The sequence below is a fragment of the Gopherus evgoodei genome, chromosome 9, assembly GCF_007399415.2.
Source record: "Gopherus evgoodei ecotype Sinaloan lineage chromosome 9, rGopEvg1_v1.p, whole genome shotgun sequence".
Classification (NCBI taxonomy): Eukaryota; Metazoa; Chordata; order Testudines; family Testudinidae; genus Gopherus; species Gopherus evgoodei.
The window spans coordinates 102966537-102992441 of NC_044330.1; positions in this window are offsets into that span (position 1 = coordinate 102966537).

Genomic DNA, 25905 nt, shown 5'->3' on the forward strand with positions numbered 1-25905 from the left:
CCTGCACCCCTCATTCTATCTCATTCATTCAAATTCCCGCAACAGTAAAATCATGCTCCCTCTGGCCGGCTGTTCTGCAACATTGCAGGTTCTGGCATAACCAGGGACTATGGTTTTCTATTTAATGTTTTAGGAATGAGATGGTGGAATTTTTAAAAAAATGATACTTGTAATCCAGAGGAAATTCCATTCGAGAAGATCATGTTAAAGTTAACACACACACACAAGATTTAACTTCTTGATAGTGCCTTTTTAAATGATGACATTAAAGATGGAACTTAAAAGTTCCAGGGTTCTCTAGGATCTTTCAAAAAGTTCTGAAGTGGCCAATGTTTCATAAAACAAAGAAGTCAGAAATGAAAAACACATTTTTCTTTCAATACAAACATTCACAGAATTCAATAAAAATGTGTTATTCTGACTGCAAAGATGATGTTATCTTTAGGAATGGAAAATAACACAACTAATATAGAAAGCTTTTCAGACACGCAGCTTTCTTGGCTGGATCTTCAAGCATATCTCATCCCTCAGCATATCTCATTGGCTAGTCTCTCTTTCTTTTTTTCATGGCAAGATCTCTCTCTCCATTCCAAGGTCATTTCTCTGTCCAAGCCTCTCTTCATTCTGTTAGTTTTCCTACTCCAGTCTCTCTTTCTCCTCTTCCAGATCCCCAATCCCTCTGACCTGCTCTCATTACTCTTTTCTGAGTTTACTACTTTTCTTTCTAGTGACAATGGTCTTTTTTGCTGCATTTCTTATGCATGCTGACACTCACTCCATGTTACAGTCTCTCACACACCTATGGAGGTACTGGTCACCTGCAGGGAAAGGTGTGTTGATCTTTGGCAGTTTTAGCTTGGCTTTAATTGTATTGTGCTGGAACCCTAGCATTATCGAAAGTTTAAAGGGTTCAAATTTATGGAACGTGGAACATCTAGGGTTTGATTTCACATGTAAGTTGAAGTTTGAGCAAATTTAGAATTTATTTAAATGCATTTTTCCTATATGTTTTAGACTAAAAAAGAGCCTAAAAACAAGTCCCAGAGCCCAACAATTCCCCTAATTAGGAAAAGCCCATTCTGATTTTTACATATTACTTACATCGCCATGAGATTTCCAGTACAGCTTCATTCCAAACAGCTATTGAGAGGGTGGACTAGATCTAATGGGTCAGTTCTCTTTAGAGCAAACAGACTATCCAAAGTATCTTAAGTGATCTGGCTCCAATGGAAACTGAACAAGTATTGGTACAGCTCCATTAGAATAGCCCTGGTTGTTATTATTGTTGTTGTTCTGTATGACTGCAATGCCTAGGAACCCTCCTTCCTTTTTGAACACCCCTGATGAAAAAGCTTGTAAAATAGAGAGACAAAAAAATGTAGGAAACTTCCTTGTGCAGATAAACAAAAAGATGGGACTGAATCACATTCATTTACAGAACAATAAAACTGGAATCACTGCATTATTAAACATAGGCAGAAGCTGCCATTGAAATCAGAATAAAGACTGCAGGTCTTGGTCCTTGGGATCTAGATGCAAACTTGCATGCTGCAATTTATTTATTAGGAGGGCCTACATCCTGACCTCGGCTTTAAAACAAGACAGGGGCAGACAGTTTGTGGGCCTATGATACTGAGTTGATAATATTCAGGACACCGTGTAGACATTTTCAAAACCAGCAATAGCTGTTAGATTCACAATGTGTAAAGTGGCAAAGAGTCCTGTGGCACCTTATAGACTAACAGACATATTGGAGCATGAGCTTTCATGGGTGGATCCCCACTTTGTTGGATGCATGTCCGAAAGCTCATGCTCCAATACGTTTGTTAGTCCATAGGTGCCACAGAACTCTTCGCCACTTTTACAGATCCAGACTAATGTGTAAAGTGTTAACCACCCTACAATGGTGACTTGAAAAAAAGTTAGATCTGCACCAGTGTTAAAAGTAATTCAGTGCATATGCTTTGAGACTTCCGTGCGAGACAAAATATTTTGGAAAACTGTGATGCAGGCTCCCGAAGAGAGCTTGTTATTTAGATTATCTTCTCCTCTTGAATTTTAAGCAGTAACCGGGCTTCATAAGAAATTGGGCACTGGCTGATTTTTTCCGACTCATGCTGCTGAGGCCCAAATACGGGATACAATGTGTAACAAAATGAAAAATGCAAAAAAAAAATGAACATAGGAATCTTTAACTGCTGTGCAATTCCCCTGTTTAGTGTGCACACCCTTCCTACATCCTCAGCTTCATGATTCTTTTTGTCTGATGTAAATCATTATCAGACACTAAAAGTGAGGGGAGCGCCAGTTTTGCACGGAACACAGGTAACTTTGGAACTAAAGAAATGGCATCCCCCAAACGAAAGTTATGGTTGATTTCCATTCTGATGCAAGAAATTATCAGATATTTGTGGTAAATAATCAGGATTTGGCTACGGATTCTTCTGGTTGAAGCCTAGCATCTTTCTTTCCTTCTTTCGTGGTCTCTTATACTATACTCCTTCGGATCTGGACCAGACTAAGCTTTACACATGACAAAACTAACCCGGAGGTGGAAGGGCACTAAGGGAATTCGCTCAGGCCTGAGTGTCTTTTTTTAAGGTACAAACTCTCTTCCTCAGTTATAGAGCATCAGATGCCAGGCTGCCCCACTCAAACTCCGTACTCCCTAGCCGTGCAGACACAACTTGCCGAACACGGTGTCTGGGGCTTGGGAGGGGGTCGAGCTGTTGTTTTAAAACCTTCCCCAAACCGTGTCAAGATACTCTGGGCCTTTGTGCTCCCACCAAATGTGTGTCACGCTTCCTCGAGTGAATCGCAGATGGCCCAGGGGAGCAGGCTCCTAAGGGCAGTTTGTAAGTGTTGTCTTTTTACTTCCCAACACCAGCACCGGGAAAAACAAATCTCAGTCCCGCCCTTGTAAGGCTCGGAGTCCGCGAGCGCTTTTATCTGCTCAGCCCCAGCCGGCCCCGGCCCGAGTTGCGCCCTAGCGCGGAGCTTTCTGTTTATTTTATACAAGTGGCCCCTGAATGGGGAAAAATAAATAGACGGCGCAAACATACGACTCTCCTTAGTGCGAAATCCCCTTTCTGGGGACATGAAAAGCGGCTGCGTTTGCCGCCGGTGAATGTAAATGCCTTTGAAGTGGAACTAATCACGTCAAGGATAGTTTGCGTTGTCCTAACAACGCGGCTGAATTGCGAGGCGCGGCTTTTTGTGGGCGAGCGGTTTGCTTTCCCCCGGCCCAGCCTGATGATGATATACAGCTGTCACGCTCTGTCCGCCCGCATCGTAAATCTCCGCTCCCGGGACGGCTCGCCCGGACCCGCACTCCCACAGGCCGGCCAGCGGCAGCCGCCTGCCCCTCGCCCCCCGCCGGGCGCTGCAGCTCCGCGCCGCTGCCGTGAGGCTGGGGGCGGTAGCGGGCTGGCTCGGAGAGGGGGGGCGCAGACTGGAGCCTCCAGCGCAGCTGCTGAGCCCGGCTCCTGGTGCAGCCAGCCTGGGAAAGCTCAGGAACAACTGGGACGGATCAGCTCCCCCGCGCCAGCTAATGCAAACGGCGGGGGGGGGGTCGGGTCGTTCCCACGGCGCCGCGCTGGATTTCAGCGCTGGCACTAAAGCGAGGAATGCGAACCAGGCGCAGGAGCCGCGCAACGGGCCAGCCGAGCGCAGCGCAGAGATAGAGACCCCGGGCCGCGATCCACCCACCCCGCAGCCCAGCCGGACCGGGAAACTGCGCGCTGAGCAGCAGCTTGGCAAAAACTGTAAAGCCCCAAGCTGCAAGACCCTTCTCGGGGTGGGCGTAGTGCCCGTCACGCTGCTCCGGTCCTTCCTCGCCGCAGTGCGGGTGTGGGGCTTCCTGATCGCTTGCAGAGTGTGTGTGTGTGCGCACACCGTTCGGACTGGCACCGGGGTGTGTAGACACACGTGTAGGATGCACAGATATGCTGCGGCTGTGCCGCCCTGCTGCCCAGGGAGCACAGATGGGGGGGGGGGATTTCTCACCTCGCTCCTCATAAGCAGCAGGAGTGGTTTCCCACCCCCCACCCATAGGACCCGAAATGTTTTCGGCAGCTTCTTCCCAGCCTCACCAAACAGCGGCCTCGCTCCACTGGAGGCTTTTCAAGGGGGTTGCATTAAATCTTGTATGACATTTTAAAAACGCACTTTGTGAAGGATCACTCACCCTGAAAGCGGCTTGTGTGTATCCTCCCAACAGTTTGTTTAAAGGTTTCCATCATTTTAATGTGACAAAACCAGAGGGCTGTTTTTATGTGACATATCAAATCTCTCCCGGCTCTGGGGACCGTTTAGCAGCGTTTTTAAATAGAGCAATTACACACAAACCCGGCGTTTTAAAGGGGCGGAGGGGGGGATTCCACCTATGGTTCAGCGGGCTGCTAGGATGGATTTCACCTCTGTGCGTGACACGGGCGGAGCCCCACAGAAGAGCACAGGGAACAATGCTGTGTGGACACACGGTTGACTAAGACATTTGAACTGTCTAGAGCGCGTTTTTACACCTGGCCTGACCCTGAGCCCACCGAAGTCAAGGGCAAAGCTCCCTCTGATTGCAGTGGGGCCGGGGCAGACCCAGAAATAGACAAGCGAGGGTATATGGGTCGTACACGGTCATTCTCTGCACGGGTCTTTGCCTGAAATTGAAAAAAAAAATTAAGTTGAACTGTCTGATCTTGATTCGATGTGATAGAAATGCAAATAGTGTAAGATGTTCAAACTCTAGTTTCGGCGCTTTCCCGACTTAATAGCTTCCCCCCATGATGTGTGTTTGGGTTTTTTTCGAAACTTGTTACCACGGAGGTTTGCACGCATCCACCAAAGGAAACAACATTAGCGGAACAATTCTGCAGTTCCTGGTGCCGGTCCCCCTGCATGGCCATGCTTAAAATGTGCCGAACAACAGGTACAGCCTCTCACTTCCCGACACACCTAAAGCGGTTCAGCTCACCTGTGCAAAGCATCACCATGGAACGTGTTATGGTTTATTGGAGAAATCCCAGGCAGCGGTAGGGAGATCACACTCCGCTTTATTTCCCGAAAGAAGACACACAAGCGCGTATGACTGGCAGGAGGAAGTGGATGCCCACAATTCCTGATACCCAACGAAAGCAAGTACATTTTATGGTAGCTCCAGATTAGTTGTCACTTGCAGTTCCGCAAGGGGCAAATCAGTGAGAGGCTCATTAGGACATGACAGTCTTCTAGCAATACAAAGAATAGGTTTGTGAGGGATCCACACATCTGAGTGATAAGCAAAGCAGCAGGATTAACCCGTGTAGGATATTAGATTCCAGCTAATTGTGGACACCAAACTGCACTCTAGTTCTTCGTTGATATCCCAAGAAGAAAAGCACAAAACCTGACACTTCTTCTATGGCTGTTTTTACACAGGGGTTGTCCTGCACTGGGCTGGCTGATCGCCATTCTCTGCTTTTAGACTTTGCTCTAGTTTCTGCTCTGTTAGGGCGCTTCCTCCTCTCAACCTCCTTCGTACAAGCGAAGTGAGCTAGCTGACGGGAATTGCTTACCCGATTGGAGCCAGGCCTGCAGCCCTCACCCGGCTCTACCTCCCAGGCCTAACAGAACCACTGGGGGGGTTGCGGGAGTGAGAACTGCAGGGGTTAGACAAGCGATGGGTTTTGCTGCAGCGATGCTTCTGCAATGTCATTCTGTCTAGATCCAGAAATTCCTAACTGTTGATCTCAGGGCTGAGTTCCCATCTGAGCAGTAAAGTTCTGTCTGTGTCTGCTATACAGACTGAATCAAAGCAAACAAAACGGCGATCTAGTATTACAGGGGTTGACTAATAAATTCCCAGCTGTAGAGGGCTTCCAAAAACGAGAAGGAGGGGGGGTCATAGAGACTGGTACGTGCCATATGAATCCTGTATCTATGGTATCTGTGCACAATCCCTGTCCGAAGAGCTGACAAAGAAATGGCCCTGTTGCACCCATTTTAAACTCCCAATCCTGGTGGTATTCTCGGAGCACACCAAAAACTAATCCTGAGACACCAGAAAATCTCGCACATACCCCCTTTAAACTACATAGCAGAAGTAAAGATCTTAAAACCCAGCCCTGGATAATGGAACACATGGGTTAAAAGGACTAGGTTCTGCAGCAACTATTTGAGTGGGCGCCCCAAGTGCTGTACCGTGCATGAACGGAAGGGGATCTGGGGTAGAGAGACTCACCGGGCCACACGTTTAAAAGGGTCACCGGCAAAGGGGATTGAATGGATTTACGGTCTGATGCGCAGACCCGCCTGTCTGACCACATTGGTGCTGGCTCCTCCAACGGGCCATGGACATGCCAGTCTCGGAACATTTACTGGCGAAATGTTTGTACTTCAATCAGGATCGTGCAAGCTTCGATTTGGGGTCAGCAACATATGCTGAATTAGGAAATGTCCTTCCTTCTGTGGTGGGGGGTGGGCACCATTCTGTGTTCTTTGTAGCCCAGTCACAATGCCGGCTTCATAGGTAACGTGTCGCTGGCCCCCTGTGCCACGGTACCTCTGGAACTCCCTTCCCCTCCCACAACAGACTCAACAGGGGGCCTTTGACTTGACCATTTTCTGAGTTTCATCTGAACTTCATTAAATGAATTACAAGGTGAACACATCACCGTTTATTTTCAATTAGTATCAAAATGTCTCGCTTTTCCTAATCTAATGGAGCAGCTGCAGCTACAGAAGGGACGCCACGTTTTCGTGAAATCTATCTCCTCTCCCATATTAAATCTTCTGGTCAGGACGAAACGAGCTAGCAGGACTGCGGAGCCGGTAGGGTGCCACAGACTCGAAGCAAACTGAAACATGTGCAGGTGTTGGAACAGATTGTATTATAATTAGATCTATTAGAATGTTTCCCTGATTATCCGTAATGATCTAACAAAAGTCACCTTAATTAACCGTCTGGTTGCAGACAACGAATGAGCGTATTAGTCAAAAACAAGCCTCTAAAAGCGAACCAGTGCAGAGGGAAAGCTGCAAAATCACGAGTAAGAGCGGGGGTGTTGCGGATTTACTGTATCCCTTGTTAGCTGCTCCTGGGAGCGGAACGTGCTCTCCGGGGAGTGTGTCTGGGGGGCGCAGCAGAGTCTCTGGGCTCGCTGTTCGCAGAGATTTTGTTTTCTCCCCTGAACCCGCTGCTCCCGCGAACGCTCCCAGGCCCGGGGCTCGGGTTTCCAGCGCCGCATGGGGACAATCACTGGCGGGAAAGGGCTGCCCTTGGCCACGCAGGTCAAGTGCTCGGGAGTCGGGTTTCACGGTCAAGGCGACCAGGCGCAGAGCAAGGCGAACCGCTGGATTGTGCGGGGCGGGAGCAGCCAGCGGCCCCCAGCGCCGCAGGTTCGGTCCCCCGCGCTGCGCAAGGCAGCGGCTCGCCTGGCCCCTCCCCGCGAGCGGAGCGGGGCTCGCCGGGCTCTTTGCAGCGGGGCCGGCTGCTGGGTTCGCGTCCCTGCGGCGGGTGCTTGCGGCTCGCCGGCTCCTTTCTGGAAGGCGCAGAATAAAGGCTTGGCCAGCCGGGCTGCGGCAAGGCCGTGAGAGCCGCCGGGCTCGTCGGGGCCGACTCGTTACCTGGGAGCTGGGCCCCCCTCCCGCTGCACATTGCGGCCGGGGTAGGGCGGGGGCAGCCTCGGGGGTGTGTGTGTGTCTCTGAGCCGTTACAACACAGGAACCACCCACGCCTCCGGGAGATCTGATGGGGGGGAACCTACCTGTTTGGGGATACACCTCCCACGCACCCCAGGAGGTGCAAACCCCCCCCCAGCAGAGAGGGGAGAGTACTATGGGGCTAGTTCGGTTCCTATTTAGCGCAGGGGGTCTCAAAATGGGGGTCAAGACCCCTCAGGGGGTCACAAGGTTCTCATATGGGGAGGTCATGAAGGGTCAGCCTCCACCCCAAACCCCACTTTGCCTTCAGCCTTTATAATGCTGTTAAATATATAAAAGAGTTTTTAATTTATGAGGGGGGGTCGCTCTGAGAGGCTTGCTGTGTGAAAGGGACCACCAGTACAACACTGATTCAGTCTGTTAAACCCTCAGTGGTGGCGCACCCTGCTGGGCAAAGCTGGGGATGGCAGCTAGGGGGGTGTGAGTGCTGCCGCCAGGGCAGGGCTGGCCTGGCAGGCACCCCCCACCTCCCTTCTCCCTGTGACCACAGCAGCTGAGTGCTGCAGGGCAGGAGCTGCTGAGAAGTCCCTGGCAGCATAGCTTCCGCCACCATGGGGCTTTGAAAGGCCGTGGGCACAGACACAGCCCTGCCCCCTGTGGAGCCTGGGGTCCCACAGGCCTGAGGAGTTAAACCCCACCCCCGTTTGGTCTATGTGGGTATGCAGGATGTTTAAAACTAGTCCCCTCTTCTCTGGACCGCCAGGAGACCCCGACAGGAGAACCTCCTGAGCAGGGATGATCCCAACTGAAAAGGCCAGATGAACAGTGCAAGCCCGCTGCTGGGAAGGCAGGTTATCTAACACTGGGGGGGGGGGGTGGTTTTCATTCATCAATCAGGCAAGTTAACAGTGGTGGAGTTGGTGGAATAAGCGAATTACACTTTGTTTTTTGAGAGACACCATATCTTTCCTTGTCATATGCAAGGTAAGGCAGAGTGGAACTCAGCCGCAGGGCCAACAAGGGGCGGGGAGGAGGAAGCCGGTACAAATTACCGTGATCTGGCAGTCTGGAAGGGGACCCGGGGCCCAGCTTCTCTGGCTTCGTCGGCCGTGTTTAGCCAGTCTGCCCTTGCTGGGGGGCCCAAAATTTTTTTTTCACTGGGGCCCAAACCCGCTTTTGGCAGCCCTGCTCAGCAGGCTCCCCGAGAAGATATATGTGCATTAGAGCAAGTTGAAAACTGCTTTTTTCCCCATGTAGAGGCTATCTCCAAACTAGCGACAAAATCAGATAGCCAGATCCTTGGTTGGGGGAGATCAGCTTGTTTCCATTAAAGCTGACAAAGTTATGCCAATTTACACTGGCTGAGGATCTGCCTTAAAATGTCTCCGTGAGTGAAATACTTTCACAACACTGCTGGTATGTTGTCAGAGAATGTTTGTCTCCTATACGTTTAGGACCTCCCGATTTCTCACCTGTCAGTCATGCACAGGAGTGCTTACAAGTGCTGTGCACAGCATTATTATTTCTGGATTATGTTTCCTGCTAAGATGAGCATCCTGTGTCTGGTTTTGCTCAGAAGATGTATTAATGTTAAAATGGGAGATGGTACCAATCCACAATCAAGTTCAACTAATATAAAACAACTAAGGAGAAACAATTGTCTAGGCTGGCCTAAGGAGGAATAAGTAAGAGTAATCGGAAGAAGTTAAAAAAAGAAAAGTTTAGGCTGGATCTCAGAAAAAGCCAGACGATGCAGTTTTTTAGGTTGTCCAATAGGAACCGGTAGAACCCCGCTCATTAGAATGGAAAAAGCACACACAACCATACAGTAGCGAACAGTTCTCCATAAGCAGCGGGTGGACATGTCTATTATTCCAACCCTATCACTAGGTGTTTTGCTTGAGTAAGAATGGTTGGACAAGGACCTGCAATCTTAAATATTTAGACTGTAACAATTTGAGGAAGCAGAGAGGAAATTGGCTTGAATAAACTGAAAAATCAAAGGCAGATTATGATCCCCCTGGTTGATGAATGATGCAGACCTTGAGCCTGCTCAGGATCACAGCTTTTGTTTTATTTTAAAATAATAGCTCACTCAATCACATGAAAGGATTACCTTTACTATGTAATGTCTTTACTGATGTCTGAGTGATGAAAGTCCTCTGCATTCTCCGGTATGTTGCTCTCTAACCTCATTCATATACTAACTGACCTCACCATAAGAGTTACACAGATCCCATGAATAATCAGATACAAAGAATATAGACTGCAGTCCCACCTTTCCCCAGCAGTGAGGTCTAATCATATTTCCTTTAACTGAAAAACCTTTAAAATCTGTTTTAAATAATTAGTTCAAAGAAACATTTAAGACCTGATTACAGATTTCACCATCCTTTATCTGCATTTTTATTTGTTTGTCTTGCTTCCGACTGTCTTACATTATTCTTGGGTCAGGAACACCTGTCAACACTTTAAATTTGTAGTGATTCACATAAGGCAAGTGAAGAAAGCCTGTTCCAGTAAATACTGAGTAAGGTGTTCAGGATATATGCATAGGAGGACACCCTGGCTCCACAGTCAATGGAAGTTTTGCCATTGATTTCAATAAGTCAAGGTTTCACCTATAGTAGATATAAACTGGATGTGCAGTAACTGACCCTTAGGCTACCCATGAGTGTGTCCCCAAACGATTCCATTGTCCCACAGTTGGCTGAAGCTAGCAGTTTTTGCTTCTAAATATAGGACTCCACAAGACACCATTGACTGTTGATGGAATTTAGATTCCTAAGGACTTAAATCCCTTTCGAAAATGAGATTTAGGCTCCTAAATCGGTTAGGTGTTGCAACGCTGAGCTCAGCAAGATCTAAATACCTTTAAAAATCTGAGCCACATGCACCATTGGTTTGTGTGGATCCAGCACATTGACTCCACTACCTTTAGGGCAGTTGCACCTGGTTAAACTAGTAATGGATTTGGCCCCACATCTCCAAAGGTGAAATTACTAGGAATAAGCCATTGCACCATTCACCCTGCTTTCATTTAAAAAAAACCCTTGGATGTCAACATTTTTGTAAGTATTTTCATCTAACTAGACACCATAACCTTGGTAATAATGCGATTCATTTACGAGATATTGTAGAACCACAAGTCTAATAAAAATCAGAACTGGTGAGAAAACAATTGCTTTATAATAAGAAATAAATGAGCATGCATATGAACTGTGCAAGAGTTAAAAAAAGAAACTGAATATATTGTGCTTCCTAGAAGTTTCTTCAAAGTAATCACATACGGGGTCGATATTTTATGTTATAAAAAGGCTGTGTAAAATATGCAAGTATTCTGCAACATGTGTTTTTGTTTTTCCTCCCTTTCAATACCTTTAGAGAAAAATCTTTCAGGATGTTTGGAATTATTATTCAGCCCTTCATCACCTATTAGTTTACTGGTTTTGAGCAGAGGAAGGAGAGAGAGACAAAAAATAGTTGAAATGTCCTGGGGAAAATTTAAAAGGGATGCAAGACAAAAGAATGCAAACACTGTGTAACATGAGAAAGGCTTAATGTTCAAAGAAGTACTCTTCAAAAATAATATATCTGTTTGAGCAGCAAAAGCTTGTTCAGTTACAGGCGGCTTGCATGAACACTCTCCAACACTCTTGTACATCTAGGAAGGCCTTGGAATTTCTACTGCAATACCCAACTGAACTAATATTTCAGAAATAGTCACATTACGATGCTTTGCTTGTCAAATCATTTTACAGCATATCTCAGGAAAGGGAGATCTGAATCCCAGTGAGCAAAATTAGAAATCAAACAAATTAAAAACAAACAAACAAACAATCTGGGAATTTGTCAATTATATTTTTGTTTTTGTTAAATTGGGGCTAGATTCAGATCAATCACATTGATAAGTATTTTGATCCAGTAATAGTCACAACTATTGCAAGAGTTGGTACTGCTCAGTGTGAGGAAGGCTATCAGAAACTGACCATTTATGTATTTTGGGGGGTTTCTGTTGAAAAGTACTTAATAGGATCTTAGTAGAGGTAACAATAATATTTGTTCAATGGCTAAGACTGTTGAATCTTTATTACAGTTTAAGCAGCAGTTTAATAAACCCCAACCACCCAACACACCCATTATTAGTGCTTCTCTACAACAGTTACATATTTCAGTGTTCCAGCTGATAAACCTTCTCGGCAGCCCTGCCAACCGTCCCTCCTCTTGGATTCATTTGTAGTCACTTTCCCCAGTGTCTCACATGCCCACCTTATGAAGCAGTTTGTTGCATTGTGCCTCAGTGAGACATTTGAAATCTCCCTCATTCAAATGGTCCCAGCTTGAGATAGCTCTGTCTATTACTACGCCTGTCAGGAAGATGGCGAGAATAATACGGACGTAGAGCCTGGACCACTCCTGGTTGAAGGTTGTGGCAGCGAATGCAAAGAGCGGGAGGGGGAGAGGGATGCATGTAACCCCCAGGCTGGAAAGCAGCATGTACTGTGCACTTTCATCATCCTATCTAATCTAGCTATGTATCTAATCTCCAGTGAGAAAGGCTACAGCAACATGGGTCCAGGCTGAATGACAAGGGGGAGCTCTTTGAAGTTCACTGTGTTGGCTCCACCCTGCACACCTCCCAATGCCTGTTGAAAGCATAATCACAGGCATACTCCCCGCAGACGAATATACATGCACACATGCTGCTAACATCGCTGCTGCACACATACAGATAAGGTGTCCAGGCTCCTCAGCTATCGTGCTTTGATCTGCCACTGAAGAGAGCTTAGGGGACCACCTCTCTGCAGACAGAGCCATCCCTGTTACTGGCCTGACTGCAGGGCTCCATCACACTGGGATAGAGACACCCTTCTATCTGGGGATCCTCATGGAGAAATAGGGGGGACAGTTACCCCACAATGGGAGGGAATGAGAGAGAGTCCTCCAGGGTTCCATCCTGCCTGCTAGGAGGGGTGATGCTATTTCTCAGCGGCCAGGCAGGAAGGCAGACCCCAGTCTATAGACCAGGGTAGCTGCACTTCCCAGGGTGCAGGTTGGGAAGAAAGATTCCCATTCAGCGATCCCATCCATACCAGCAATTGGGGGGGTGGGGTAGAAAACAAAGGACTCATTCCCCCGGTGAAAATAGACCTGCATCCTGAGTGAGGAGATAAAAAAAGGCCCCTCATCAGGGACTATCTCCCAGGTCTGTTGGGGGATGGGAAGAGACTCCCACATACTTTCCCAGGTCCTCGGCTTTTCCCTGACAGAGCCTTCCCCTCCTCACCTCATCACATCTGCCACCCTTGCAGTCGAGAACAACTAGATCTCTATTGCTGCTAGATGGCCAGAAACAGGCTAGTTCCCTCTGCACTTTCCCACAACAAATTGGGCCTAACTACTGCCATTTTCTCATGCTTCTCCCCAATTCTTTCCGCAATAATCCCATTGATGCACCCTGTGATGCAATGCCGAATGCAGAAGCCCTTTGAAGACACTCCTGACTTACCATGCAGTGACCCTGCAGGCAAGTGACAATACAGCATCTCCAAAATGTTTCTTGAGCATTAATCTGAGCTTGTGCAAAGTGTCTTATCAATGGGCAACCCCAAGAACTGAAGGCAAGTGATCTGCCTGTCATGTAAACAGCAGCTACGACTTCTTCCATTGTCATTTTTGCTCTTTAAGCTACACAGGGAAACAAAATACGGCTATTCAATCCAGGAGCAAAGCATCTTAAATCATTACACAAAAAATACACTGGAGTTCACAGGTACATGCAAACAGGGAGGTTTTGCTTTCCCTATTTGCCTGTGCAGGCCCTGTTTGGGTTAACTGCTCACATGGCTCTCCCAAGATCCTAGCATCTGGGTCCCAAGCTGGGACCATTTCATTTTAAATATAGCAGCAACAAATTGTTGTGTGTGCAATTGAATTTATCAGCATATGAGCTGAAAATAAGCAGCATGGACCCTGATCCAATACCTATTGGAATCAGTTCCACATGGCTTCAGTGTAAACAAAGCTCCCCCCTTGGAGATGCTGAGCATTCTCAGTTCCCATAGACTCCAGTGAGAGTAGGCTGCTCAGTTCAGGGTCAGACACAGAAACACTTACTCACATGAAGTCACTGGGACATCTCTTGTGAGCAAGTTGGTAGGATTGGGCCCCTAGACTGTTATAATTACAGCCCATATCTTTCAAGCTCATTTGCACCTATCCATTAAATTAATAATTAACATTTACATAGGCAGATTAGGTCTTCTCGTTCATTTTGGAGTGTATAATTAAAAAATGATTGCCTTGCATGTCCTCCACATGTCTTTAATTTCCTAATACTATTATACAGGAAGCAATTTTCCAGTTATGATCATTTGCATAAGTAAATGTGGCTTAGTGTAAACAGTTAGCATTATGTTATTGCATGAAGACCTTTAATTAATTCTCTAATTTTCCTAAAGACAACTATATTAATAAGGGATGGTGCAATGCTGGGGCTTTCATTGGTGTCACAAGTTGTGTTGCTAGAAGAAAAAGCTGCTGAAGAAGGGAATGTATGTATGTAAGTGATAGAAGGAGGTGTGTATATGTGGCAGAATGGTGCATCTGTGTATAAATGGCAGAATTTGTACACACACAATTAATTTGTTCTGGTTGGCTAAGTGGTTTTTCTGTGCTCCGGAACTTGCCTTCTTGTAACAATATCCTAGGGAAAAAACCCACATCACTGACTGTTAACACTGTGAATCTATTGCATGGAAGCACCTTCATCAATATTTCCAAAAGGCAAAAGAGGTCAAAGCTACATGCAAGACAGGTCCCTAATTTTGTTTTAGGAAAGTATCAGAGGGTATTGTGACACAGACTATGATTGATTAATAGTGATTTTGTTGTTCAGACTCTTTCTCAATCTTTCTTTGCATTTTATTTTTAAAAAAATGTTTTTACTGTGGGACAAAAATACCCCTTCCACCTAGCACAACCTTTCATTTTGGGTAAGTGTTTCTGGTACAATTTAGGGTTCTAAAAATCATTTATATGTAAATAAAACAGTCTTCTTTATTACTCATTAGATTACCAAAGATGCTTTTGCAATTTATTCTTAAGACATGATCCAGCAAACATATGTTGGTGAAAAGTTGCTTAGGTTTTCACGGCATGTGAAGCTGTCAGCATAAATTCACTGATTTTGTTTTATTAAAGGATAAGCAGCTCTTGTAAAACTCAGACACTTTGGTCACCAAAGAAATAGTCACATAAAAGAGCCTTTTTACGTTTGGGAAGCAATGCTATTTCCTAGTTTAAAACATTCGGAGAAGAAATTTCCATCATTTAAAGCTGAGCAAATCATTTTAGGCAGCCATACGTACAGAAAGGCACTTGGTCTTCTCTGACCCAACCAGCAACATGCACCTCCAAATATTGCTTCTAGGTTTATAACTGACAATGAATGATAAGTGCAAGCCAACAGAGACTGAGCTTGGCTCCAAAGTAGAATCAAAATTCCAGCTCCTTTGTACAATGTTGGTCTCATTGCAACAGAAGAGGGGATGTGTATATACAGAGAGCAAGGCCTTGAGGCGTTTAAGCACGAGTAGCCCCATTGCCACATCATCCTCTTCTCTGAGTTGTCCCTCCCTCCAGCAGCAGCCTGACACTCCCATCCTGGCCCATGAGCACTTACACTTACTCCCTCCAAATCTTCATGAGTGGCACAGGGGCACAGGGCCACTTAGGTCTGACCCATCCAAAGAGAGGTCGGGCCATAGCCCAGGTGGCCCTGGTAGCTCCATGGCCTATGGCCCACTATTTAAAGTGGCTGGTCATTTCAGGTGCTGTGATTTTTTAGGTGCTCAGCTTGAGACACCATGCAGAGCCCTGGTTTTTAGAAGAAGGATGCTCAGCACTTTCTGAAAAACACGATTCTTTAAGTTGTGTCAAGCTGGGCACCGAAAAAAAATAGAGGCAGTCAAAATCCTAATTCACTTACATAATATGGAGAGAAAATTCATCCTTAAACAGGACAGATTGGCTGATGGTTTTAGAATGCAGGACAAAGGGATCTAGCCACTTATGAGCGATGCCACATTTATTTTATTTATGTCATCAGTAGGGTGACTGTCTCACGCTCTGGGCACTTCTACATCAGTATAAAACTAATGATTATTAGTCAGATCATAAGCTGTAGCTTCCATTCTAATCACCTAAATATCAGGAGTAAAAACATATCATTTGGGCTAAAGATCTTTGGGAAAGCACTATATAAGAGTGATATTTTTACTCCTCGGCTCTGCAGTTCTTCTTGTCTTGCTCTTCACTCCCTTTTCTGCCTCACTCCTTCCTTTCAATTTCTCCCCTTTCACTCAGGCCTTGTCTACACACAAACTTCCGCTGGTTTATTTAAACTGCTGCCAGCCACAAGATGGGGGCTTATTTGGGTTGGCTTATTGCAGCTTAGTTTAAGCCTGCTCCTAATCAACAAACTAAACTGAAATAAAAACCTGGCTTAAGCCAAAAGAAGCACATTCACACATCCCTTTGGAACTGGTTTACTAAATCAGTTTACAAATAAAATAAAGAAAAATTCAGATTTTATATTCAAAAGGTGCCACCCTGTATCTAGACAGGCCCCAAATCCTACCACCTATGGCACAGAGACCCAAGTACCCAATTTTCTGACCTTGTGCAGCAACATGGAGAGCAGCAAAGAGGCTCTCCCACAATCCCCAGGGTGCAGCAGTACCATCCCACAGAGCACAGGTCACTTAGGGTCATGCTGGCACCTGTATCTCTCTGAGTGGTGCTGACATATAGAAGCATAGCAGATAACACTGACAGCTTGGATTGGGGAGCAGCAAATAGTGTGGCCTAGTGGAAGAAGCACTAGACTTGGACTCAGGAGAGCTAGTTTCTATTCCTGGCTCTGCCACTGGCTTGCTGGGTGCCATGAACCAATCATTTCAAATCTCTACCTCAGTTTCCTCATCTGTAAAATGGGGGCAAGGATAGTGACCTTCTTTGTAAAGTGATAGTTGTTGTTATTACTCACTTAGAGTTGTGGCACCCATTGTATATATCCCAGTAAGTTATTAGCAATGTTACTGTCAACAGGCAAACTACCTGCTGCAAATGATAACTGAAATAATCCACAGCAGTTTAGTTCAACACTGCTTTGAAGTTCATGGGAGTCTTTCCATAGACTTCAACAGGCTTTGGCTCAGACCTTTATGAGTATGTCTACACTGCAGTTAGACGCCCATGGCTGGCCCATGCCAGCTGACTCAGGGGCTGTTTAATTGCAGTGTAGCTGTTCAGGCTTGGGCTGGAGCCCAGGATCTAGAACCCTGTGAGGTGGGAGGGCCCCCAAACATCTACACCACAATTAAACAGCCCCTTAGTGAGCCTGAGCCCGAGTCAGCTGGCACGGGCCAGCTGAGGGTGTCGAAGTGCAGTGTAGACATGCTCTAAGAGCTCCATGATGAATTCAGACTGCATCATCGAACTGGTATCCTGCGAAAAATGCACAGCTTTTATGATGTGCCATGGAGCGTAGGAGTACTAGGGTGAGTGTGCCTGTATGCTCCCGTGGGAGAGAGAGGTGATAAACTCATTCATACACATCTCAGTGGAAAAATCTCTTTTGCAAGTCACAAGGAGAGGGGGGCAGAATCATAGGACTGGAAATGACCTCAAGAGGTTATCTAGTCCAGTCCCCTTCACTCATGGCAGGACAAAGTATTATCTAGACCATCCCTGGTAGGTGTTTGTCTAACCTGCTCTTTAAAATCTCCAATGATGGAGATTTCACAACCTCCCTAGGCAATTTATTCCAGTGCTTAACCACCTTGACAGTTAGGAAGTTTTTCCTAATGTCCAACCTAAACCGCCCTTGCTGCAATTTAAGCCCATTGCAGGTCCCTGGTATCAAAAAGATTGAGAAACACAAGACCATGCTGCCCCCCAATGAAACATGCCAGCTCATCAGACTGCTTGATCATTATTCACCAATATTGTAGCATTTCCACAGGCGCAGCAATCCAGAGGCCAATCTATTCGTAGAGGACAGCTTGCTTTTACTAAAGAACTAAACGGACCTGCTGAAGATAAGCTGTTCCTCGATTGGCTGAAGGGCACCTGACCAATCAGAAAGCAGCAGGGAAATAATGGTCCAGTGAACACTGCACCGTTCCAGCATCCAGCAGATGGGAGGATTACACCTACTGCAATTGTTTGACAAGACAGGACCAGGATTTCCCATTTTTACAGAAGTGGGAAATTCAGCTTTATATTTAATTTTCCAAATGACTTTACAGCTTCCTCAGTATTCAACCTAAGAGTGGCGGTATGGGGTCAGACCAAGAGACCCTCTAGCCCAGCACCCTGTCTGTTAACGACGACCAATGGCAGGCACTTCAAAGGGAATAAACAGAACAGGCAATCCTCACACACACCACCCTTTTCTCAGAAACAGTGCTGGGTTTCATTGCATGGAGAAAACCATTTTTTTCCCCAGACTTGGTGAAAGCTGCAGTTTGCTCCCTGGATTCGTTAATATTGGTTGGTGGGAGTGTCAGTTTTCTGGCAGCTTTCTCTCTATTTTTGGAAGCATCCCAAGGCATTCAAATAGACTGAAAATCCACTGCCGTGCTTTGCTTCTGATCAGGATAACCCTTCAAACTCCGAGCCCAAACAGGAATCGATAGTGCTTAGTGACCTCTTGCACCGGCGCTTCTGTCTGGTACGACTCATGTGCCTCAACCTAAGCTCCCTCTTCTTAACCTGCTGAGACCAAGGCTGAACAATCATAGTTGAGCCTGCCTTGAAGTGATGCAGGCAAGCAGATGAAATAAAAGCAGTGACTGCCATTTCAGTCCGGCTCCTTCGAGCTGGGGGCTTGATCTGCTTGGGCAGTTTTGGTAGGCAAAGCAGAAGCTGTTAGGTTTGTATTGCTGGCACAAAGACAAAGAAAGTGATGCTTCCTGGGCAAACATCAGCTCTCACTTATCCCAGAGTAAATCCAGAGTAATGCCACTTATTCCCTCAAGCTCAGGTGTTGGAATCTGTGAATGAAATTAGGGGCTGTGCTTTCAGGGGGCGCAGCACAGACCAGTAAAAAGGTGGCTTGTGCCCTCTAGTTCTGGGGTACATGTCCTCAAGTGTAATTCAGAGCAGCCTTCGTAGCTGCTCTAAATGCCAGTAGCCTTCTGAGCTGCCCGGAATCCTGGTAGTAGGGTGCACTATTACGATTCCCCTCCTGCTCCAGGCATGTCTCCTCCAGCCCAGCCCCTATGCTGAGGCTTGTGGGGTGACCTGTGTAGTACCACCTAGTGCAGCCCTATATTAGTACCCAGACTGGGGCAGGTCTTTCTGGCCAGCACCAGGCCTTTTCAAGCGCCTGTATGGCTACTACACTGATGTGGTGTAGGGCAGTGCTTATCAAGCTATTTGATGTGGGGGACTGGCAATTTTTTTTCCAATATGCCAGGGACCGGTGCCATATTATTATCCTATTCAACACTCTTATGAGGAAACTCACCGCGGACCGGCAGCTGATGGCTCGCGGCCTGGCACCGGTCTGCGGACCACCACTTTGAGAAGCACTGTTGTAGGGGACAGGGGAAATCCCTGTGTACGTATTCTACTGTTGAAGCACCAGGGGTCTAGCCAGGCTCCAAGAGCGGGAGACTGTGGCTGCTAGCAGGAGTTGTTATAGACTAGCACCCGGCTGTGGGATTTTAACTGTGAAATTCACGTGCATCCTGTGAACCACTTTGAGCGGTTATGGCACTAGCCTAAGACTAGACCTGGGTCCAGTTCTCTGCTCTTCCACCAGCTTCCTGTGTGACCTTGGGCAAGTCACAGGGGGGACCGTCCCTCAGTTCCCCATAGAGAGTCCAGCACTGCCCTGCCTCACAGGGTTTGTGTGATGACAGTGCATTATAGACCCTGAGGTGCTCTGACGCTACAGTGAGGGGGGCCAGATAAGTACCGGAGATGAATGAGTTGGTCTAATCAGAGGGGTAATAGGTGATGAACATCGCCTGGAGGTGTCCAGGTCTATACAGCCCTAGTGTTCTCTAGTGGTTCATTCCCAACCATGCAAAGGAACCTGCTGCTTCCTAAGGGAGCTCTTTAGCTCACAACCTAGACACCTGGAATTTTGGAGCAGATGGGATGAGGTCCTAGCCCTGATTCCCTAGGTGGGTGGGTGCAATTTATTTGGCAGATATCTTGCCTGAAGCACCTGGATTCATCACAGCACTCTCCCCTCGGAGTCTGCTATGAACCAGTCCCCTGGCAAGGTACCAGTGAGACTTGTCTCACTGCAGTACGCCCTTTGCTGTAAAAACTAGGTCCTTGTAAAATGGTCTTGCTAATCTCAGTGCCTTGGCCACATTCCAACAGGGCTAATATCATTAGGGTTACCAAAATTCCTTCCTTCCTCATATGTCAATTTCAAATGAATCTAGGACTTCCTGTCCTCAACTTTTCTATCCAGGTTTCCTCCCAGAAGTGACTGCATTTTGCTGGTGGATGAACTGCCTATCAGTTCACTCTATAAAGAGGAGGATAAACCTTAAAGTACAAAAACAAACCAAACATACATATATGATCTCTTTGGTCTGTGGACCAAGAAAGGAGTATGACCTTCAGGCTAGAACAAGAAACCAATACAAGCAAGAAAGCGGAGAGCTAATATCTGGCTGGCTTTTTAACTTGTGACTATTAAAGGATCTGATAGCAATGGCTATTCATACTCACTAAAACACCCTCTCATTCCTAGGCAAAATAGCACGAGGGAAGAAAGAAACATCAGCTCAGACTGAGAGCTGCCACTGTTATCTCTTCACAATGCTCTACATTTACTCACAATGACATTTATTTTATAGAGGGGGGAAGTGGTGCACAGTTCACTGGTCCCTAAATGTGTGTGTGTGCCTCTTTCATCTATTCTGCAAGACAGGGGAAAAAAACTAGAGACATCCAGTTATTTCAAAGAATTTAGTTACATTCATTCAATAATAAGATTACCAACCAGCCAACCAACGCTGGGGCAGAATAGCAGCCTTATCTCTGTTCAGTGTTATTTTTTGTAACACTGAAGCCACATTTCATTATACAGTATTTTCCTAATCTTAAACGTAAGCTATAAAGTTAATTCTAACCTTCATTATTGTTGCAAATTCTTTTTAAAAATTTCTTGTAGTGAAGCATGTTTACTTAACTATAAAACTGTGAGAAGCTCATATTAATATACTAGGGATTTCCCCTGTCCCTAAAATGCTACCTTTTATCGGCTTAGTAAATAAAGCTTGAAGGTTTTTGCAGGTTTCAGCTGTTACCTTTTTTGCATTGGGCTGTCTAGATTTCCCTTTAAGCCTAACTTACAAGATCTTTCCAAATACTAACAGTTTTCATTTGCAGCTTTTAGGTGGTAGGATCTGCAAAGATTTTAGAAACCTTGAGTGTGGAACAAAACACTCAAGTGCCACCAAACGAATTGAGTTGTTCAACTTTCTGAATGCCAAGCATTAAGATGGAGAATGTTTGAGCTGTTAACCGTGGTTATCAGCCTGTTCCCCAATGACTCCCCTGCCGCCCCTCCCCCCACTTTTTATTAAGTTTAGCTTTTTAGATACTGGACCGGCTATGGAAAACAATTGACATCAAGTCTGTCAGAGCAATTTAACACAGAAGAGCTGATTTTCTTTCTTTTTCATGTGTCTCAAAAATGAGCTCTGCATAAATGTTTTCATATATATGCTCTCAACCCATTTTGACTAAACATCATCAGAAGTTGACTTCCACCATCTAAGTATTTTGACATGTGTTGACACATTCCCCCTTTCCCCCTCTGGTGCACAAGTCAAAATATTTCAATAAGGGAGCACAGTGTGCTTTACGCTTAAATTCTTGTGACCATTGCCTTTTGGTGAGCTGCTACTCGGGAAAGTTCTTCAGTGCCAAAGTAATCTGCATTTACCTGGCTTAGCAGAGGAAATTCAGCCTCACGTGTCCCACAAATTCCAAGAGTTCCTTCTCAAGGGAACCTCTTTGTGCGTTTTATCGCACACCGCATTCACAGGATTCTTCTTCCCATTGGGCTCATTCATGGGCCCATGCTGGACAGGAAAGGAAGGAACTCCCCTGAGCAGGCTACCCACCTTGGCAGTCTGTGCCTGGGGAAAGCAGATGAGCTGCTACTCCCCTTCCCATGCAGGTGGACAAGGAACAAGCAGAGGCGTGCACAACCCAGCATAGCCAAGCTGATGCTGAGGGGGGAAGCAAGCTGTGCTGGGTAGAGGGGTGGTAGAGTTTGGTTCTACCCTCAGCAAAGGAGCAGTTGGGGTGGTCTGCTCCTAGGAGAGCACAACTATTCACTGCCTCTTACTCAGGGCTTGTGGGATGTAAGGGCTGTATAAACCCTTTGAGATGTGCTATATTCAATACAGTGGTGCTTCCTTCACTACTAGATACTTGGTTAGCTGTGGTTTCCATAGTTAAAAAAATATCAAAAGACTATTTTGTTTGTCAGAGCTGTACATTAACCTTCATGCCTGAAAATGCTCCGCTGTTTAAGCCGTCTGCTAAGAGACGAGCTGACCTGTTGCCAATAGTTCAGGTAACACCAATGAGATTCCCATTAATGGTGCCAAGGAAACTTTTCCACCTACAGTTCAAGCGTGTGAATCCATTTGTCAGGAGCACGCCAAGGAAAGGAGGGAAAATGTTCGGTCACTGATTGGTGGAGTAGCCGTGATCCTAACTGCACTGATTTTTGCAGAGCCACGAAGCTCCAGACAACTTTCTTTAATGTCTTGTCTCAGATGAAATCTGGAACCAGTCAGCTGATGCTCTCCACTCCCTATGGCATCAGCCTAACAAGATTATTGGCAGAACCTATAATCTTCAATTCCAACAGGAGGTATTTATCACAGCCACATTAACACCAATGAACTTGCTGCGGTGACTGTAAACCCTGAGTAAAGGAAGATCAGAGCTGCTCCAGACTGTCCAGCCTGCTGGCAAGACCAGGCAAACCACCTCCTCAAAGCAGAGCTCCCACAAGTAAATTGACTGTCGCTGGGCGTTTCTACTGGCACGTCACTTTGAGAGAGGACTGAGTGGAGCTGCAAATGACTCTCAGAAGACTTTGATTCAGGCCCCAAATTGAAGCACCAGGAGGGCAAAGGGAAGTAGGAAAAGGGGGACAAGAACATTGGGGGGACCTTTCATGAACAGAGGGAAGAAGCCACAAGAGCCATAGGGTGAGCATACACAGCGTGGGGGAGGAAGAGGAGGAACCATTGCAGCAGAAAGGAGCAGCACTTTTTCAAACAAGCTGAGGAGTTGGAGGGTTTCCCTGAGTAACCGACTGCTCAGCCCCCTCTGTCCAGTACACAAAGGACACGGGTCTGGTGCATCTCGCTCTGGAGGTTGCTGTCTCAGCCCCTGCTACTGGACACAATGTATCTGCATTCTGCACATGTGAGGTTATTTTTTCCTCTCTAATTCTTCTCACATATCTAAGCAGCAAACAATCTATAACCAGAATGTGAATATGCACCTCCGGCAACCCCCAAGATCTTACACCCACCTACAAACATAATTTCCTTATGCTTATTGGGAGCATTGTCCTTGGCCTATATCTTCATGATGGCAACTAGGCTGCCTCTCCACTGCCCAGAAAACAGCAACAGTGAATTGGGCATAGATCTAGCAGGTAGAGCGTCTTTGTGAGGCTTCAGGTGGTGAGATATACAAGAATGGCCATACTGAGTCAGACCAACGGTCTATGTAGCCCAGTATTCTGGCTTGCCACAGTGGCTAGCCCCAGGTGCTTCAGGGCAATGAACAGAACAGGGAATTTCAAGTGATTCATCCCCTGTCGCCGAGTCCCAGCTTCAGGCAGTCAAAGGCTTAGGGACACCTAGAGCATGGGGTTGAGTCTCTGACCATCTTGGCTAATGGCCATTGATGGCCCTATCCTCCAAGAACTTACCTAATTCTATTTTGAACCCACTTATACTTTTGGCCTTCACCACATCCCCTGGAAACAAGTCCCACAGGTTGACTGTGTTGTGTAAAGCAGCACTCACTCACATTGTTTTAAACTTGCTGCTTATTGATTTCAGTGGGTGACCCATAGTTCTTGTGTTCCGTGAAGGGGTAAATGACGCTTCCTTATGCACTGTCCCTACACCATTTTTTATTTTACAGACCTCTATCATATCCTTCTCCCGGCAGTCATCTCTTTTCTAAGCTGAACAGTCCTAGTCTTTTTAATCTCTCCTCACAGGGAAGCCGTTCCATAACCCTACTCTTTTTTGTTGCCTTTCTCTGCACCATTTTCATTTCTAATATACCCTTTTTAAGATGGGATGACCAGTATAGCACACAATATTCAAGGTGTAGGCGTACCATGGATTTATATAGTGGCACAATGATATTTGTGTCTTATTATCTGTTCCCTTCCACACAGTGACTAACATTAGCAGCTTTTTTTTTTAAAACTGCTGTTCTATATTGAGTAGACATTTTCAGAGAACTATCCACAATTCCAATATTATTTTCTTGAATGGTAACAGCTAATTTTGACTCCATCTTTTTGTATCCATATTGGAAAACATAATCCCAATTATACATTACTTTGCACTTATCACCATTGAATTTCATCTGCCATTGTGATGCTCAGTCACCCAGTTTTGTGAGAGCCCTCTGGAACTCTTTGCAGTCTGCTTTGGACTTAACTTTCTTGAGTAATTTTGTATTGTCTACAAACTTAGCCACCTCATTGTTTACCCCTTTTTCCAGATAATTTATGAATATCCTTAGCTATACAACCATAGGCCCTGATTCTGCAAAGACTTACACATGTGTTATACCACTCACCTCTCAGAGCACCTTTTCAGAGCAAAACCTGACATTGCCATGCTCTGCCTCAGTTTCCTCACCACAATTTTCAGCCTATTTTTGCCACAGCAATGACTTGGCCTATCAGCTAAGTCATTAACAAGTGTCCATCCCTTCCCGGGAAGCCAAGTGCAAATCAAGCACACAAAGTCTTTCCCTCACTCTCAAACTGGGGCCATCCCCTCTTTCCCAAGGGGTCTGTTTTCTCTTCTTTAATTCAAGCACTCTTTGCCCACCCCAGGCTCCTTGCCATCTCTCCTGTCAGCCCCTCCTAGGCTTGGCTCCCTGCACTTTCCCAAGCAGTCACTCCCATGTCTTCCTACCTGGAATCTGCCACAGGCCTCCTTCTGCTTTGTACTCATCTCTCCACTCAATTCTGCTGGGCTTTCCTCTTTTGTCCCTGAGTTCTAGTCCAGCCATGAGCCTCTCACTCCTTGTAGACTCAGTCTCTACACGTTTCACCAGTTTCTTTGGGCTTTAATGCCCCACTCACTCAGGTTTGCTCAAACCCACCTGTTTTCCTTCCCCCACCAGTATTCAACTGCTGTGCTTTCCTCCTCTTAAGTCCCACACCTGCACAGGTGTAAGACGTAGGGATCATTGAACAGGGCTGACTGGCCACAGGCCACCCTGTTCCAACATGCTTAACTTTTTAACAAGCTCAGGGCCTGAGGCAGAATATGGAGCCAGGAAGAGCTCTCACTCAGGAGAGCTGTTCAAAAACACAATGCATGTTTCTTAAAATTAAGAGAGAAAAAAAAAGGCCCCTAGCCATGCTCTGCCTTTTAGAGGTGAGGCCGATGTCAAAAGCTGACATTTTGATTTTTTATTTTATTTTGGGGAGAGGGTCAAAATTTGAAAAAATTGACTGCCCTACAACTGGAAATGAAAAACAGAGGGGGGGGATGGAAAAGGTGGACATTTCATGCAAATTTTGTCAGGGTGGATGTGGGGGAGAGGAGCACCCACTGGGAAAAAACAAAAGTCAGCACTTGTGGGTTGTGGGCATAAACAATGGCCCTGAAATAATTGCTGGTTTGGAGAGAATGGGCTTCCCAAGGTGAGCAGGGGCTATCAAGAGACCTCGTGTGCTCCTAGTATGCCCACCACAAGGAGCACGAGCACAGAAACTACAGAGGATACTACTCCAGCGTGATGCAGGCTTTGATCAGCCACAAGGGCAAGCTCATGGACACGAGCACTGTCAAGGTGCATGTCATCAGGGTGTTCCAGAGCTCAGGATTTTACCTTTGTGGGGAATGTGGGACATTAGTCCCATCAAATCACATTATTATAAATGGAGTCACTGTCCCACTGGCATTCTAAAGGACCCTATGTGCCCCTTTTTGCTACAAC